General features: G+C 44.5%; 1 protein-coding gene across 4 annotated transcripts in view; it reads right to left on the bottom strand.

The window, feature by feature from the left end:
• Positions 1-18,487, bottom strand: part of foxp2 (forkhead box P2) — a 95,015-nt gene that overhangs the window by 73,045 nt on the left and 3,483 nt on the right. For 2 of the 4 annotated variants that reach the window (XM_031865819.1, XM_031865820.1), the window contains exon 1: positions 495-10,475. The exons of the other annotated variants lie outside the window; for them this stretch is intronic. The gene's annotated coding sequence lies outside the window, so the exon portion shown is untranslated. Of the gene's footprint in view, positions 1-494; positions 10,476-18,487 lie in introns of those variants that run through there. 4 annotated transcript variants of the gene reach the window in all.

Here is an 18,487-nt window from a genome sequence, read left to right as displayed (position 1 = left end):
CACACACACACACACACACACACACACACACACACACACACACACACACACACACACACAACCTGCCCGACTGGCTCTCTACTCTGCTCTATGTGCGCGGCGTCGCTGAGACGAGAGGGAAACGGAGGCAGAAGAAGGGCTGGAGGACGCCGCTATACGAGAGGTGCGTTCGCCGCAAAGGTATGTGTGTCTGGCTTCAGTCTAGCACAGTTCAGTGCTTTTCTTTTCAGCTCCGATTGTGTGCATGTCAAAGTGCGTGTGCGTGTGGATGTAAAGAGTCTGAATGGGATTAGCGAGGGGCTGAGTGGCAGTCGGTAGCCACCATACTGTGCTCCGGCGTGCATAGGGTTCTTAAAAACAATTAGCCATATCACATCCATATGTTACCAAGTAACACTCGATCACAAAGCACTGCTCCGATGCCACAAGTACACATCCAAACATAAATAGACTGCAACAGAGAGAGTGACAGAGTCACAGACAAAATGACCTACCTTTGAAACAATGAGTGAGAAATCCACTCTTCCCAGTAAGAAGCATTTGAAGAAGTATTCTCAGAAGCCTGGAAGCGTAAGTGTGTATCAAAAATGCAGAGAGGGGGAAATGCCGCAAGTAGAAATCAGAGCATCAAACGTGGGGGGAAAAAAAGGGGGGGGGGGGGGGACAAAAAGTAAAGAGAAAACTAGCTGACGCTTCCTGTGACAGACATCACCGGAGAAGTATTTACAGCCATATTTACAGTAGTGCGAGGGGAGAGCACCTCTGCCTGGTCACGTCTGGGAGACAGTTGCCGTTTCAGTGCTGCCTAATTAAAACAAGTCGGGCAGCCCCACTGGATTGTTTTGACGCCGGAGGACCAATAGTACACAAAACCAGTGGCTTGATCGGTGGGGTAGGGGGGGCTGGTCGCTGGGAGGAGGGGGCGGAGGGTGGCGAGAGTTGGCAAAGAACTGGTGAGGGGGGTGGAACCGTGTGTGTGTGTGTGTGTATAACGGGGGTTCAGAGGAGCCGTTTTGTAGAGGAATCTGAGAGGGGAGGGAGACCACAAAGGTTCAGAAGTGGTGGGGGACCTCCACAAGCCTCATGCTCCCTCACTTTTTCTTATACAAAACACAAGGACCACGCTTTTTTGAGTCTTTTTTTTGCCAATATGCTACCACCACTGTGTCCACTCCGAGTACATTAAGAATGAAACAATACGCCTGGCAAAACTAAAAATGTATTCTCAAGACAGTGAAGACATGGGTTTTAATATTCTATCGATCAAAAACAAAATGTATAAAAAGAAGTTAAAAACACAAGCTGACAAACATTTCACAGCATTTCCCTTCTGCCACAGTTTTTAAAAGCTTGGTTTACCACTCGATAAAACACAAACGTGTATGTGCAGATGTCTAACATGAGGATTAAATTATTTGAACAATTCTCTCCGAATGAATTAGTTCAGTATCTCTAACTGGGACCACACAAATAAAAAACACGCCGGTCCCCACCGCCTGCTAAAGAAGCCGACGAAAGCTGGAAGCGAGCTGAATTAAGCTGGGCTGGGCTCAGATGTGCTGAATGGGATGCATCACCGTGTTTCCCCTTCTGTAAACAATGCACAACAGGCAATGAGCTGGAACATTTAGGGCTAATGGTGTTTGCCAATTATTTTGTCATTTTCTTTTTTATTCCTCTCTCTCTCTCTCTCTCTCTCTCTCTCTCTCTCTCTCTCTCTCCCTCTCTCCCTCCCTCCCTCCCTCTCTCCCTCCCCACAGATGTTTTTCTTAGTCGCTCCAAAAGACAGGAATCTACTGGCAAGAAGAAAGGCTCGGCCTTCCCCAGGAGAGAGGAGTACAAAGCCCCCAGTCTGCACACAGCAGATGCAGAAAGCCAGTCCATCTGCCACCAGCTCGCTCTGCCACATGGGCCTGAGAGATTTAATACAAGTTGTGTTGTTGTTTATTTCTTTTTTTGTTTTTACATCTGCCGACATAAGTTTGTACGTATAATCAAATACAGACACACATTTAAATCTGGCAGAGATGCAACACCAAAATAAAATTCTGAGCTGCCCACCGACACACACACACACACACCCCCACACACACACGCACACAAAGGCATACAGGCAGCCACAGCAAGAGGTTATTGAGAGTGCCAGAACTTTTATGTTTGAAAAGAGAGGCACCCACGGCAACTATGACAGATTTATTTAGGGTAAGACGTAGCCCCTAACACGGGGTGAAGACCAGTTGAACTCGCAGCTCTGAGCGGTGCACTGGCGTGATTTAAAAAGGCTCTGAGTAGCACATTATCGCCCAGGCTCCGCTGGAGCATATTTCAGCCGTGTGATATCATTATTTAGAGACCAACACAGACCAAAAGATGTAGCATTTTCATTAGTGGGCTCTGAAGCAGGGAAGGGTAAACACTAAACAATCTCGGCAGAGTGGGAGAGACGGTGGGAGTTGAAGCAAGCGAGAGAAAGGGAGAGAGAGGGGGGGATGACAAGAGAGCAAATGCAAGCAAGAGAGAGAGAGAGAGAGGCAAAGGGGGCTAACATTAAACAACTGCTGTTAATTGCTCTAAGCATCCACATTATGTCAGTAATTTCTCCCATTTCTCTTTCAACGTTCAGGGCTTCGGGCTAGAAAGCTCCTTCAGCCCCTTTAATAAACTACTCAGAGTGCCTCACTGGAAAAGACAAACAAGAGGCCCCTGGCCTTAGAAACATTCGCTTCACTAGGGGACCGCTATGCCTATTTCTACACATCTGTGACAATTGCGTGCCTCCTCCCTTCAGGTGTTTATTCCCTCTGTCTCTTCTTCCAGCAGCTTTTTCCCGCTGCCAAGGTCAACGGAGACGAACAGGCCCACCAGCGTCCTGATGTGGCGGCAGCAGAACAGTGAAAGGAGAAAGAGAGAAAAAGAAGGGGGGTGGGGTGGGAGAGAGATAGACATGTGTAGTGGGTACAGTGGGGAGGGGCGAGGCTGGCAGCAGCTGGTTACCAACCCTGGCAGGAGCAGCAGCGGCAGAGCAGTGGATCTGCGATGCAGCGCAACGCCGCGACGACGGCGGATGTCGCTCCCCGTCTCCCGGCACCGCTATCGTTTTCACAGTTTACACACACACACACACACACACACACCACCACTAACTATTCATTTTCAATTAAAGCCACAGTGAAGTGCATTGCCTCCGGGGCACAAGACAAAGTCAAGCGCCCATCACAGCGGCTTCCCTCGCCGTTTCTGCCACCTACACTTCCACCACGAAGTGCATTCGCCGCCCTGAGCTCTGTCAGTCAGAGGCAGCCCGGCCTTCAGCCATATGAATCACTCCTTTAACAACCATTAGCCTAAAACGTTGCACGCTGATGACAGAAATGAGTGAAGTTTGGAAGAGAAAAACGCTTAGTGTGCGTTTTAAATAAAAAGGATGCGTGACCTTTTAAATATACCCAAGTGGAGTGAGGACAGAAGACAAAGAGAATGGCGCAGGGAGACAAAGACTTTGTGGCTTTTCTCTGACTGCGGGGGTTGTATATTTATTGAAGCCAAATTGCCAAGAGCATCAATGATGTTAGCTTTTGACTTCCGTCCTCCCTCCTCCCTCCTCACATTTAAGAGCTAGTCAGACAAAATAAAGGGATTTCACCGTCTGTTAAAATGTGCTCAACTGCCCCGAACAACTCCCACACAATGATAACCACTGTTTCCAAAGGGCAAAAACATATGAAGCACGGAGCACACACCATTCATCAGATGTCACACAAGTGTTTCACAAGCACAATTCATGAGCCACTTAGTCCTGCCTACAAATAAATCAGTAAAAAAAACAAATAAGGCTTAGTGAGGAGGTGCAATGTTGATCACACGATGTGTTGCTTATGGCCAGAGAGCAGAGACCATTACGGACCAGTGATTATATAAGTGGTTGGAAGGCAGCACCATTTTAATATACTGTACTTAAGCACCAGGGTATCCATGGCAACTTGCCTTTGCACCGTGCATCCAGAAAAATCCCAAATGAAATGCCTATTAAGTGGCTGATAATGACAGTGTCCAAAATATATTTGCATACGTAAAAAAAACCTGCGAAAAAACCTGAGAGCAGGGAGTGAAGGTAAAGCGGGGCCTGATTACTGCAATCACAATAACACATGATTTTGTTTGTTGTTCGAGAAATAGCAGTCCTTTTGGGAAATATACAATTTCTAAATCAGTGAGTGAGACAAATGTAAGGCTCGATGATTCGGTCGACAAAATAGCTATTATTTATATATGTAGTGCTTTTCACAAAACTTATGCAAGGATAAAATATAGCGATGGGTGTGAATTGCCTTCCTCTGGAGTCTCCACATGTGACTTCCATATACGACTTTGGCTGAGTGCCCAACAGGACATCCCTGAGAGAGTGTTTGCTTGACTCAATATCAACAGCCCGAGTAAGAAGTCGGGGGGGGGGGGGGGGGGGGGGGGGGACTCTCCGGCCAAGCCCGGCCTCGGGTTCCTATTGAAAATAAACCAGGCTGTACATTCGCTGGCCCCCAGAAACATCAACACGCGCTGCGAGGAGCCACGTTATAGCACTCAGCAGCGTTCTGCTGGTGCCTCTCCAAGGCTTAATGATACCTGCACCTCCCCATCCAGCTGCTCCTGCAGACCATGCTGCCGCACGCAGACAGCAGGCGGGCGGGAATTAAAGTATACATTACAGCAGAAGAATAAAACGAGATCGAAATGACAGAAGTCAAGACAGCTGACCGGGCCTCTTGAAACGAAAGGAGCCGGTAGACTAGCGACAGACACTCTCGGTTAAATTGGCCCTCCCTGCGCCTCCTCTTATTATCCCACCGCCACAGCTGCCTCACAATGCCCAACCCCACTTCTTTATGAAAAAATAAAAGGCTAAATAAATAAAAACGCTTTTCTTCAAAAAAAACATTTGAATTAAACGAGATGCTGAAATCAAAGGCTCAGGCTGAGCCGGGTAAATTTAAACAAGCAAGTGCGACCCACAGCAGTTTACCTGTTATACAGCAGATTGGAATTAGATGAAAGAGCAGAGCATGGCAGACAACTTCCCTTTTTTCACAGTAGTAGATACTATCATACAGTGAAGGCGGTTGCAGTTTAAATTAGATTCCTTCTCAGGGAAACGTACACGCTACTGAGTTGTTGTTTTTTAATGTTACCGGCCACTGAGATGTCATCGAGATGAAGGAACAGCTAAAAAATAAAAGAAAGAAAAAAGAAGAGAGATACAATAGTCGTTTCAGACGCTCGTGATGAATCTGAAACCCATTTATGGACAGTGATCTGTAGCGTCTGAGGATCCCACAGCTCCAAGCTCTGCCAAAGAGATTATCATTCCCAGAACCGTGACTACACAGTTGAATGGCAGAAAGACAAGCTCTACTGGCAGTCAAAAGAGCACAACACCTGCATACGCTAAGCAACAACCGCCGTCTAAGGCCCGAGGAATCCTGCCGACGCATTTGCAAGTAGCGATGAAAAGTACTTCCACGCGGGATGACGGACAAATTAAATACCGACCATGAATTGGATAATGGAGATGGTTTGGGAATCATCTCCAGAAGCTATTGAGGCATGGAGCGTTCTGCTGAAGTGCGGACTTCAGAGTCCTCTGATTACCCCCGGCCTTCTGACTTACTGCTGACACGGTGGCTATCCATTCATGACTAAAACACCATTCAACTAGACACCAATAACACCTAAAAAGCCCCCCTGATCAAATTAATTCAGGAAAAAAACGGCATTCCAGCAAAGAATAATAAACTCATTATATGGAAATTTCAAACTCCTCTATTCTCCACACCGTGGCTAATTCAAACCTAATTTTTGCTAGCCACTAATTTGAGGGCGAAAGGCGGGGGGGATAGGAAATACATCTGGAGGTAATTCATCGAGTGGAACTGAGCCCAGTGGAGGCTACGACCCCCCCCCCCCAAAAAAAGAAGAAAAAGAAAAGAAAACAGAGAGACACACAAGACATAGAGGAACTATTTAGGTGAGTGGGACTTCCGGAGCAATGAAACGACACTTTTCACAAAAAATGTTTTCATTGTGCTGTCACCAGTAAAACGGCTGGAGAGGATATACAGTAGGTGCTGCAGGCACAGACAGAGACACTATTAAATAGGAGAGAGAGGGAGAGGAAATGCAGGACTTCTGGTACAGTCTGAGCTCTTCCAGGCAACTGGTCCAGGGTTTGGTAAACAGCCAAAGATGTGGAGTTTAAGGACGGATGGGGATTGGAGGTTAATTTTGACTCCACAATCGGGTGTTGCGGCCGCTCTAAAGTCTCAAAGTTATGAGGACGTCTCGCTCTCGAGTGACCAGCTACATCTGGGCTGCCTAAGTGGGCTGCCTAATAAAATCGCACAATTTGCAATGATCTGCAGTTTCAAAGCACTGAGTAAAGGGTATCCAGCTGTATCGGTCTCACTGTCTGGATGCAAACTTAAACAGTTATCTGCAAGGAAGCGTTTGTGTGGAGAGGAGAGGAGTCTTGATAACACTGAAGGAAGTCACACACTGATCAAATTGGGAGAATTAAATGTAAAGTTTTGGCTCCCAACAATCTCAGGCACAGTGGGAATAAAATCCCTGCAGGAGGACATTAACATGTGATAGAGAAACTTCCACATCCGAACCCCCTGCTCTCCACTTCCATCCACTGCCACCCCACCAACACTAAATGTGTTTTCCAAAATGAAAATAAACGGAGTCCGACTGGTTTGAGCCCGTCATACTCTGGAATATGAGATCAAATAAAGGCTTCTGTGGAAGCTGAAAGGAGAAATGAAATGGCTTCTGAGGGGGAGATGTACCGAGTAATAAAATTACTCCTTTATATCTTCCTAAACAGCGCGTGTTCCCCCTGGAGTGGGTGAGGGCTTCACTTTGGTCAAAGACAAGTATGCAAGTGGCAATTTTTCCTTCAGGGAAGATTCCAACCCGATACACTTCTTGAGACCTGGCGCGCTGCAATTTCCTTGAAAACGAGAAACTATTTCGGCAACAAGTTAAGCGGAACTTTGTGAAGTTTCACTTTGATGATGTGCGGGTACACGCGGTCATTGAAAGGTATGTTCCATTAAATTGGGAACAGCAAAGATGATTCATAAGCCTGCCGCTTTTCAATGAGTTCAAACTAGGCTGAAATGTTCGGCTGAACGGTTGTATTTTCGACTAAAACAGATAGTTGACTTGGAGCTGACCATGATGTCACTACTTGAAATTGGTTAGCTGTTCCGGTTGTACAAGCACCATTTAATTTGGCATTGGGGGGAAATTTATGACAAAAAGTATGAATCTAACTACTTAAAACCATGCAATTGATTTGTATTCTTAAAAAGCTGGTCACAATAATATTCAGATGGGCGTTTTTTGCGACGGCAGAAGAGCTGTATTAGAGGAAATTTGCAACTGGAGAGAATACATTATAATTCATTATACAGTAGCTATTAAATCTTCAGTAAAAAATGCTTTAGCACAAGGATTGAGCCACTTATCATACCTTTAAAAGCCGTCCATGTTCAGTACTCTGAGTGGCAAAAAAGCAATCGCTGATGACTTTGAAAATAGGACGAGATGAACAATTTATCAAAACAGAAAAAGGCTGGCGGGGATTTCAGAGAATCGAGAGATGGAACTGTTTGTTCAAAATCACAGGAGAAAGGAAGACTGCAATTTACGGGTCAAGGAAAAGAAATTCAGTGACACCACTTTAAAAGTTTTTAACAGATTGGTTTGGGTCATACTGTCCAACAACGCCTTTAAGAAATCCAAGTAAGAAAAGTCTTTTGTTCACAAAATTGATTCACCTGGTGAATTACTCGCAATATGTTGCACGTATCACAACCTTAAATCAAGAAATCTGTGTACCTTTCCAACGCTACGTTTCCTTAATGAGGTTAATTTAGGAAAACGATGCAACAGATTACACAAATGACCCTCAGATGCGCACGAGTATGTCCCCGTTTCAGTTTGTTGTGTGCAGTCTTGGCATGTAATTAAGACTATAGAACTTTTATTTCTCGGTGACAACCTGCAAAGAGTGTTGTTTACAAAACACATACAAGTCGAGAGCAGACTCATTAGAGATCTCGTAACACCAGACCCCGAAATAAGTGTGTGGAGTGCGCATCAGTGGCTAAAAAACACTTGTCAACCATCGTCATGGCTGACTTTTAAGTTACAATAAGGCACCCAATTATACTTGGAGGCAACATTTTCGAGAGTTTGCGAACTCTGGAAACATCATTAACTTTCTCTCTGTATCGCCTCTTTGGCCCTGTCGTAGCCTGTTGCCGTCTATTGGGGAAGACGAATGGCAAAGCGGGTGTTTCTGACAGCTTAAAAGTACCCATCAGCTGCCTGTGAAACATCTCCCTGCACATCCAGCCCTGAACCTCCCCAAACAAACAGCAGGCTCCACTTCAAAATACATAGCAGGACTATTAGGTAATCTTCTCCTTTGTTCACTCTCCCTGAGCCCTGGTGACTAACCTCAATCTCTCCCTGTTCCACCTCCTGCCTTCAAGCTGACAGCCACCACACTTAATGCTGCCAGGGCTACGGAAGTGCAGTGATGAATGGCTAGGGATGATCTGGAAATACGCACAAGCTATCTCGTGTATTCAAATGAGTTGCGTTTGTTGTGTTACGGTGACAGCAACGGTTTGGTTTTAAAAGCGAGCGCGAGCGAGAGGCGGAGGGCGGCAGCACAAGGGCTCTTTGTTTTTGGGGACGGGACAAATCCGAGGTTTCCTTTTGGATATTCAATATCCTGCGAGGTACAAAACAGAGTTACAGTAGTCTAGTGTCTGGGGTTATATTTGGAGGGGAGGGGTGGCGAGGCTTGCTACGTGTGTCTGTGAATCGTTGCATGCTTTTTAGTCAATTGCCGTGTGGCTCGCGTGAGTTGCTTCCAACAAAGCCTGGGAAATCAATCAATCTGCGAAGAAATACCTCTTATGCCAGATGTGGCACTTAAAAACATTTTTTTTTTTTTTTTAAAGACTTAAAAAGACATGCTTGTATTAGGGACTCTAAGGGTCCAAACAGTATGAAACCACGTTGAAATGAAATATTTATTCCAAATGAATCAAGCTGTCAAAATGCTACCTACACCACTTTGAATGTCTGCGTGTTATTTTAGGTGGCTTCTCTTAGGCGTAGCATGTCAACCCTGGGAGTGTGTAAACGTCTCACTCTGAAATATATATTGCCACTATTTACTTCAGCCGAGCAGAATGAAAGACAAATGTTTCATAAGCAGGTGACTTTTTCTTTCTTTGAGTTGTTACTTTTACAAGTCTTCAGTAGTTCCGCTCCTTGACACATACAGGCACACGTATACACGGACTATAATTATAAATGCAACGCTTGCTATAGGGAGCTGAACTTTTCACACCTTTCAAAGCCACAAAATTGGATGGTTTTGTGGTTCTGCAGCTGCCGCTCCGCGCTAATGCAAGGCGGTGTCATATGAAAAATATTCCTCTCCCCCAAACCACAGGGCTGGTCATTAATGAAACACAGGCCGCACAGTGAGGTCATACAGAGTCTAGATTTCAGCAGCCACACTTAAAAACCGCTCAGAGAGAATAGAGAAACATGAACACAAATCAGATTCTAGCTCCGAGGACGGGGAAAATAAATAAATAGAGAAAAAGGCACTGGCCCCTCTCACATTTTCCCCCAGCGCTCTGCAAACAACCGTCAAGTGCAGCTCAGAAACAGCTCACAATGAGAGCAGACTAAACAATCTGGTCCCGGCCAAGGAAAATGCTAAGCAACTCTGCACACAGGATGTCTCACCCTAATTGCCAACTATCAAATCTCACAATGGAATCTCTCCATTTGGCAAAATCTTCACAGCAAACTTGGCAATACGCTTTGGCTTTTTTTAAATGTGTCAACTTGTCTGATGAGAAGACGGGACGCAACAAAAAAAAAAAAAGATGGAGGAACACAGTTGTCAGGAATTTAATTTCTATCTTGGATGTGCTGGGGTTTATTGAGCTTACAGGAAAACTAATATAATGTGTGCTGAGAGAGAGAAAAAAAACTTTGATTAGCTAAAGGTGCTAGGGGTCTTGTAAATGAGTGATTAAAATCCTCAGCATTAAGATAAACACACTAAATAGGTCCCCAAAGACGTGAACACTCAGGAAGGAAAGAGAGCAAGGGCAGGACTAAGTCAGCGGGGGAGACTGACAGACGGTGTGCTGGAGGTGGGCACGGGAGCGGAACTGGAGCCTTGGGACTGGTATAAGAAACAGGGTTACCAGGAGGGACCGGGCGTTTAACAGGAAACTAATGGACGGCCTCCACCATCCAGCATGTGGCATTGTATTTTCCAGCCGGTCAAAGCCATGCTATAGGAGAGACCCCATGACTTCAAACAGCCAAAATAGCAGCACATTCATGAAACAGAACAGAACTACTGGGAATTAAAGAAGGCAGGGGGGGGGGGAGAAAAAAAAAAAAAACACAAAAAAAAAAAAAAAAAAAAAAAAAGGTAGCAGGCCTCAACAGCAGATGGTAAAATTAACATTTCAACAGTTCCTTCCTTTCATGTAGGTCTCGGCAGAACTTTTCCTTTTTTTGGAAAAAAAAAAGAGAGAAAGAAGTAAGAGGGGCTTGGGTTTTGGTAAGATACAGTGCTGTGGAAGGCATCTGGAAAAAGGGGAAGAGGAATATTGGCTTATTGCTCCTGATGGTCTACCTCAATGAAAAATTAAATAGGTCTGTTTTGCAGGTTCCCCCTCTCTAGAGTGCCCTAAGCTGTGTTATGGAAACATCATCTTGGTAATTTATACACCACAGAACACCTGGTGATGATAGAAAATAAACTATTCCCCCCTTTCTCTTCTCCATTTAAAACCCAACACTTTGGCTTTGTGGTCTTTCCCTTTGATGTTTCTTTCCCCACCTTTCTAATGTCCATCCATTTGGCTTATTTTTGCAAGAAGTTGGCATCTACAGTAGTGTTAAAGTCCTTCACAAAATGCTTGTCAGATTTAATTTTGAAGTCTTGATATGTACTGAAGAGATGCTATCGTGGAGCGACTGGAAGACTCTCTAATAAAGACCCAAACAATGGACAGCCTCTCTCATTTCCAACCCTGTCCAATGGAGCGTCTCAGTAGTACCCATTAATTTGGACACAGTTCTGGCTAAATTACATGTGTTCCACCTCTGTGACATTTTAAATGCAATTAAATGCTGGTTATGGAAGTGTGCACGGACTTCCCTGTGATGAAGGGAAATCACCGACGTGATTAACATGCAAACGAGCTCATGCTGGCAGACTAGATTGGGGTTTGAAAACCTCAATTACTTTTGTGTGATTATCTATTTACCAGTACACAGATTTCCATTTCTCATCTCCAGCCGCGTTCCCCCATGCACGAGCCTCAATTATACGTGGCACACCTTTATTTATGATGCGCACGACGCTGAAACACAAGCTCCAGCTATTTTTCACTGTGATATATTGCGTCTTTAGAGGCTGCTCATGAGGCAGGGCCACCAGACCAACGCTGAACCATTTGCTTTGTGAGCTCTTAATATGATCTTGACCCCCACCACCCTACGCACCCCCGATCCATCCATCCAACCTCTATTTAAACTTGGTTTAATCCCCCTCCCTCCCCGTTAGACAGCAGGGAGAGTAATGGACAAAGGGCAACCATTTCTCCCTTTCAACTGAGTTTTATGCTTTAATACTTTGCATTTATTTCTAAACTCTAATAAAAAGTGTAGCACTTTATAATGTATGCATTACATTGTGTGTATGCACGTGTGTGTGCGGGGGGGGGGGACTAATTGCAGGTGAAGATCTGACTATATCAGTTGAGAGGTGTATGATTGAAATGAACACTCCAGGCTTTATAATTTGTATCATCTTGTTGATGTACTTATTAAAGCATCGCCTGGCAGCACAGGAGGAATGCAATTTAATTAATTTAAACTGCTGAATAGTGACAGTTAAAATTTACATTAAAATATACATCACATTTTCCTAGCAGGCAAGAAATAAAATGCAGATAAAGCCCTCAAACTTCTTATTTTTTTTAAAGAAAAAGAAGCATCGAGCAAGAGAAGGAAAATATTCCAAAACACCCAAAAAAATTAATGAACAACTGTGCAGTAACTGTGCCAATATGTACTTGATTTTTCAACCATTTTATCTGAAGCATAATGATTTTTTTTTTTTTTTTTTTTTTTAAATAGTAGAGTGCATGATCTTATTGTTTGTCAGTGTTCCAGCGTGTTCCTCGGTGCCCAGGGACAGCAAGAGAAAGGAAGACACACATATCTGTGGCACAGCCAGGCTCCTTTTTTTTCACATTGTGCCCAGCATACATAAAACATGCCCTGTTGCTTCAGCTGGAGCAAAAAGGAAAACAGTGCCATCAAGTGAAATTTCTGAGGATTCCTCAGCAGATCTATCACCTGATCAATCTAAGAGGAGAGTCTTCTTCTGTAAACTTCCAATTTATAGTATTTATTTATCTACAACAAGAGATCTCTGTTCTTGTCAAACAGATATACGTCATCAACACGTATAAAACATTCCTTTTGAAAAAGCGTAATTCAAATGTAATCTGTATGTTTTCAGAGAAAATACTCTTCAAATCTTTACTCTGGGTGGGAATATTAGACACAAGAGCACCTCCCACTCGAGTAGGGAGACGATAAGACAAGAGATGAAAATGATGCTTTGCTGACTTCATGTTCGAGGTACCTCTGGAACAAAGGGAATCATTATTACTATTTGAACTCAGTTGCCAGGACTTGGCTACAAAACTGGTATAAGTTTGCTAGAGTAAGTAGGGGGAAAGCAGTGGACACAGCATATTGAGAGAGTGAAACTGGTGGTGACGGCTCGAATCACGAGCGAGAGAGAATAAAAGAGACAGAGAGGGGTAGAGCTTAGATAATAGCAGATAATGGACAATTAACTCAGGCTAGTAGTGCCGGCTGCAGTGAATAGCAGCTTGTGGTGCAGCAAGTCCCCGATCACCACTCAGCCATATTCACATTGGGAATACAGGCGATATCAAGCTGCAGGCTACTGGGCCTCAGAGGTGTACACGCTGCATTAGCAATCTCCACAATGCCTTCAAACAATGCTTGATACCAACAAAGTGTCCCAAAGTGCAAACGCAAGCACTCTGCCGATGGGAAGTCGGCGGTGCCATAACCTTGTCTATTGTTTCATGTCCTTTCACCATCAAAATAAACCCACGAGCTGCAAATCCATTAAAAGAAAAAAAGTGACATACTACCATTCCTGGGTTCAGACAGAGAAATTAGCATAATTAAACCCATATAAAAGCTAATTGCATAAATAAATGAGGGAATGTCACCGTGGTGCACCACACAAACAATGCACATGGTCATATCAGGGGCTTCAGAAGTGTTTTAACTGCCTCCGCCCCCCCCCCCCCCCCCTTCAAGCTCCATCTAAATCTATTGATCTGTGAAACACAGGGACCCAAGGGAGGCAATTCACTTAATATCATACATCTAATGATGAGATGAATAACGATTATACCATTTGGTAATTAAACGTCTTACAAACCATTTAACTGTCTGTGCGTCAGAAGGGGTTGCTGGAGGTCGCTGTGATTGTTTTTCATTTCTTGCTTGGCACGAAAGCAGGAGACACGTGCAGGAGGTAAGCCTGGGCGGTGGTGGTAGAAAACAGTGCATGACACAATGGTGAAAACACACTAATGATTGTTAGCAGCTATGGCACTAATCCCTATCGCTGTCAAGACTTTGAAGGGAAAACAATTTGGAAGGGAGGAAGGGAAGCGGAGGGCAAATAAAGCCAGACAAACATCTTTGCTTCCTTGGATTTGTTTTTTTTCTTCCTTTCATATATTCAGAAATCTCATTAGCTGGCTTGTGCGTCCTTTCACAATAAGAGAGAAGTGAGTGGGGAAAAATAAGCCCATATTTACTGGTGAACTGTAAACACATGACAAGGGGGCGACGTGAAAGAAGAGGGTGTTATGCACAAACACCTTCACTCTTTGCAAGAATGTGTCTGATCCGCATGCTCTGAGAGCGATTTTACTGTCAACATCCATAAACCTAATCCCCACTTACAGGCAATAATTACCCAACATTGCCATGTCAGTGTGTTGGACTCCAAAGGTGTGTTCAGGGCTTATGTTTTAACTGTAGTGTAATGTATATAGTGAGACAGGAATTTCAGGTGAAAAAGTATTGAGAGGTTTTACGGGTTAGGAAACACGCGCACAAATGTCCGATCACTTTGTCGAACTAGCCTCACCCTTCCATCCTATCTCCTCAGAGGGCTAACAATACCTTTCTTTTGAATCTGGGTCTCGCACATTCACACAGCATTAAAAGTGACAGAGAGATGTGTGTCATGCTCCTGGCTCCTTATTGAATGATAGCTGGTAAACATTGTCATTCCAAAGAGAGACAGGATTAAAGCCCGCTTTGCCCATTGAGGGGAACAGTTCGCGGAAAAGGGAACCGGAACAATGGCCAAATGGAGGACGGTATCACAAGGGTCCAATGTCTGTCGTGATGAATATGTGGGAGATTATAACCCGTTCCATCATTTCCATAATGTAAAAACTCTCTTTCTTCTTCACCCGCCGACTATTCACTAAATAAATGAGAAAACTATCACCCGTGCAGAAATATTTGACAAAAGGTGGAAAGGGAGGGAGACTGAGTTTCTGAATGAGCCCCGTGCGTTTGACAATGCAGGCGCTGTCCGGACACATTCGGAAGCAGCGGAGTGAGTAAGACCTGGTAGAGTATTTATCACCGGGCACAATGCAAATGTATTACCATGTCACCTATACCACTTTACGGCACAAAATGGAACCACGGCAAATACAAGGGAGTTTCATATAACACCATGGCGGAAATATGAATGCCACGTTCTTTCGATGTGTGGCTTCAGCGCCTCGCCAGCACTCCAACCTGAGGGATCATTCAGCGGACCCTTGGTTTAAAACCCTGTGGCCACAAAGAGGCCACCCTTGCATTTAACCAATATGCTAACCGGCCCAGCTAATGAATCTTTCCAACAAAAAAACATTTGAATTGGACAGACCGACAACGGTTCGAAGGAACTTCTGAAAAGAAAGGCAAAATGACAGAGTTCAGATTAAAGAGAAGGTGAATAAAAGAAGTTGAAATGATTGAGACTACCTTTTGGCTGTGGGTAAGTTAATAACTTTTCTTTTAATACTTTTTGAACGTCTGTGAGAGCTATCTGGTTAAGTATGGCTTCCGGGGAAATTCACCAAGCGAAGAATAAATGACCTCTGCATTAAAAAAAGTTATACAATATACTGAATTTATGCTAAGGACTGACAATACAAGCAGCCCCTTGACTGCAGGCCCTTGCATCCAACTGTTTTTTTTTTTTTTTAGAGAGCTCCTCAAAAAACATTAAACCTGTGAAATTCCTGAGCCATAGAAAATATCTCTCGACCCTTTGCTCCGCTCACACCTCAACATCACTGACACCTTTTCAGCCATTCCCATGATGTGTGTGTGTGCGCCTGTTTATGTGAAAAAGAGAAAGGCTCTGTGCACGGCCATGTGTGTGTGTGTGTGTGTGTGTGTGTGTGTGTGTGTGTGTGTGTGTGTGTGTGTGTGTGTGTCATCTGCCCGATCACTGCAGTCTATTCCAGAGATTTCTCCCATGGTAACCTAGTTTATTTACTTTATCTACAATATAATGCTTCAGTGAACATTAGCAACTTTGAGACACGGGTTTCAATCAGCCGTCTAGCGGCGTGTGCTCAGCCAGGTGCGGAGAAGAGATGAACACCGCCGCCGAAAGAGACGCCGCGGCTTTCAACGAAGGACTGACAAAGAGGTTCCGAAATAATACAAAATAAAAACGGACAGCAGGGACAGCAGGAAGAAAGAGAAGCAGGGAAGAAAGCCAGAAAGAAATAAACTGTACAGGACAGCGGGGGGAGAAGAACCAGTGGGGAAAGGTTGTGGTGGATTTGAAGAAATGAAAGACAGAAGCTAAATAAAAAGTGATATTGTGCTGTGAGACAGGGAGAAAGAGTGAGGAAGACGGACAAAGGGAATGATAGGAAGAGACAAAAACAAAGTGGAAGAGAGCATGGGAGGAAGAAAGAAAAAGAATGGAGACAAGGTGCTCTCCCTGGGTAGTGTGGAGCAGGTCTTGTCCAATAAACACAGGTGAGCAGCTCGACAGGCCAGGACCACCAAGCTGACTGACAGCTGAGAGCTCTCACTGACCGCCAGCTTTATGTTACATGACATGAGGAGTGCAACTCAACTGACAGAGAGAAACTGCCTGCGTCTTTCAGAGTGTGGGAGGGAGACGGGTTGGCAAAAGCACGCATATACTGGATTTGGGGGTATAGTTACACTGCACATCGAGGATTAGTTGAACTTCCTAGCTGAGACGGTGACACACACACACACACACACACACACGGCTGTTTAAAGCGGCATTCCACGCACTGTGGCCGCAAAGTTGCAAACACGAAAATATCCACTCTTGCACACACTCAGACACGGAGGAAAGCTGTGCTACTTCCCTTCACAGGTGAGCAGGAGAAGGAAACACCCCGGTGCTTCGGTTACTTAGTGGGGGAAAGTGAGGAGTTGTGGGGTGGGGCGGGGGGGGGGGGTGTAGAATGTACGCTGTGTGCCGACTGAATCTTTTCCACATGACGGGCCTCGGGCTGTTTTTGTCAACTGCACTCTTGAGCAGCAACGAGTCAGGTAGTGTGACCACATGATTGCCCATGAGGCATTGTGGTGAGAGAAGGGAGAAATGGGGAGAGAGAGGGAGTGAAGGGGAGAGAGAGAGAAAGAGAGAGACAGGGAGAAGGATCGGGGGCCGGGGACAGGACCGATGCAGCACGCATGATGAGGTGTAATCACAAACCCCATTCAGAGTGCAGTGGAGTTTGTCAACATACACACATTCACATTCCACTGTCTGTCAGCTCCGTGACCCAAATCGAGCATGCTGTGTGTGAGTGTGTGTGTAGGTTTTTCCACACACACGGATGCTTTCTGCCCATTCCGTCTCCAACCAGGTAGTAACAGTTGCACTGTCTGAGCTTGCGGTTTGTGGTGAGGAAGTCAAGATTCCGAGCTCTTGTCGGATTTCACCGCCGCCTGTATCCCTTTTCAGGCTCGCGATCAAGTGATCATTATGAACAAAGGACTTGGCTCGTTGCCTCTGGAGTAAAAGCTTTTTCATCGGCTGTGACCGTGTGGTTTGATTTGAAACTTTTACTGGGAAGAAGAAAAAAAAAAAAGAGAGAGCGAAAGAGTGAGCTACGGTGGAGGAGGGCACTATCTCATGAAGGAATCTTAAGAATGTTAAGACAATACAAATGTGTCATTTTCATAATAAACATTACCAATGAGAAACACACAATAGATTCTGAGTGAAACCATCTGAACCATTTAAGTACGCATGAAACAAAATCTCATTATATACACATAGCATGGAACAGAACAAACAATCTAATTTACATTCATACAAACCTTCTTTGTATCTGATTACTTAAACAAAGTAAGACTTATTTCTCCACAGGAAGCCACAATCTCATTGCTACCATTTTTTTTTTTCTGAGGTTGATTTAGTACAAAAACAGAGAGGCGTATTCTTTAGAAGCCAATTTCTTTGGATAACATAGGAGTATGTGACAATATTAACATAATGTTTGTGTGTTGGAAATGCCTCATATACTAAGAATTCAGCATCGACTTGTCTCAAAATAGTTCTTTGCACTGAGACCTAGTATGCCATCTCTGAGATTAATAGAACTCATCAGCGGGGTTCAAACAGTGTAGCTTTAGTTGATGTCATAATGACAATATCCCTATAAAACACTGGACTGTGAAGGGCTAACATAAACTAAAGGGCTATGTGTGCAGGCTAAAAAATGAGGCTGCGTGACAGTTTGGCGATAACACACGAGTTCAATCTGTCAAGACAATCAGCATTTAGACCTTGGGAGAAGAATGTGCGACTGTGTGCGACCGATTCATTGGACACGATCACCTGCGAGTGAAACCACTCATAATTCTTCCCACCTGAAATAAGGAGTTCAAACTAATGTCAGGCTGCTCTGATGTCACGCCTGCCTCAGGTTGGGTTTCACAATAATCTCGGGCTAGTTGGAGAGATGCCATCAACTCCCAGCTTCCGCACCCAAGCTCTCTTCATTTAAGTTGCACGGAAAGAATAACACGTGAGACACTAGATCCCTGCTCGTTTGGAGAAATGAAGGTGGCGCATGCAGTGTTTGCAATCAGTCAATTCTAAAGTAGCAGTCATTTCTAATATGAGGTGTACACATACGGAGCAATTGATGGGGCCTTATGTATGCTGAGGCTACGTTTGCTCAGGGTGAAATGCATCTTTTACTATCACATATTCTTCTGTAAAAAAAAC

This window comes from Anarrhichthys ocellatus, unplaced genomic scaffold (genome assembly GCF_004355925.1).
Source record: "Anarrhichthys ocellatus isolate YVR2014 unplaced genomic scaffold, GSC_Weel_1.0 scaffold33, whole genome shotgun sequence".
Taxonomy (NCBI): Eukaryota; Metazoa; Chordata; class Actinopteri; order Perciformes; family Anarhichadidae; genus Anarrhichthys; species Anarrhichthys ocellatus.
The sequence above is the reverse complement of the archived record's forward strand: the minus strand, read 5'-3'. Positions and strand labels throughout refer to the sequence as shown.